Raw genomic sequence first — 1,073 nt, forward strand, 5'->3', positions numbered from 1 at the left:
GTGTAAGGATGCATACAGCATTTACGTGTTCTGTCAAGAGCAAAATAAAAGGTTGCATATTTATTTACCAGGCTGCAAAGCTAAAGACAGCAGCTGCTGGATTTATGTGGTTCTGTAGTCAGTAGCCTTTCAAAAAAACTCCCTCGCCAGCCAGCTTAACCAAGGACTAGCTCCAGCCAGCATTGCTGCCCTTCTAGTAGGGTCTAGCTTCGTTAAATCCACCAATAGGTTCTACTTAGTATTTTGCTGTGTGCCTGATGCCTCTTTTCTAGGCATAACGTCGAAGGTCCAAGGGGGGTCTTCTCAGCTTCAGCCCTCCTCGGGGCTCCCAAGAACAGGAACCAGGAGACTTTGCCTGCTCTGTGGCTACAGCGCTGATGCTTGGACAGTTCTGATCCCAAACCTTACAGAAGCTGCTATCCAGAACAGGAATGCTCCTTTACTTTCTGTCACTTAGGTAAATTTGCATTAATATTTCAGGTAGTGTCAAGGATCAGCAACCTTATTCTGTCCTCTTCTGTCCTGCTTTTCTTCCAAAGGAGATTCTGAACGAGAGGTCTTCCTTTGTCAAAGGTAGTGCTCTTTGCTTTGGTTATAGCTCAATATTATGCTCTTATCAGAGGACAGAATGTAAATGGAGTATCAAGGAGTAAATTCAGCAATTTACGGTTGTTTTTGAAATTCAAAACATGTCCTGAGAACCCCGTTAGATCTTTACTAATTCAGGCTATCTCTTCACGAAGGGCCTTGCTCTTACTCCTTCAGCACTTCTGAGACTGTTAATGGAATGCTCCTAGCTTGTTGCAAAATAAATTTCTTTGATGGCTAAATAAAGAGCCAGGAGTTTCAATTCTCCTACCCCTGTTTATTTCATTTCCCAAGCCAATTTAATTGTAGGATTTATTTTTTGGTCTACCAAATGCATGCTATGAGTTTTAGGAATTAGAGTGCTTGTATAATGTATGGCTGTAACAGCCTGTAGTTCCTCTCTTTCCTTCTCCTATAGGTAGTCAGCAGTGGCATTTCGCTCATCGCACGGTGTTGCTGTTGTGCTCTACTCTGCACACCTTTTT

This window comes from Egretta garzetta, unplaced genomic scaffold, assembly GCF_000687185.1.
Source record: "Egretta garzetta isolate BGI_Z169 unplaced genomic scaffold, ASM68718v1 scaffold114, whole genome shotgun sequence".
Taxonomy (NCBI): Eukaryota; Metazoa; Chordata; class Aves; order Pelecaniformes; family Ardeidae; genus Egretta; species Egretta garzetta.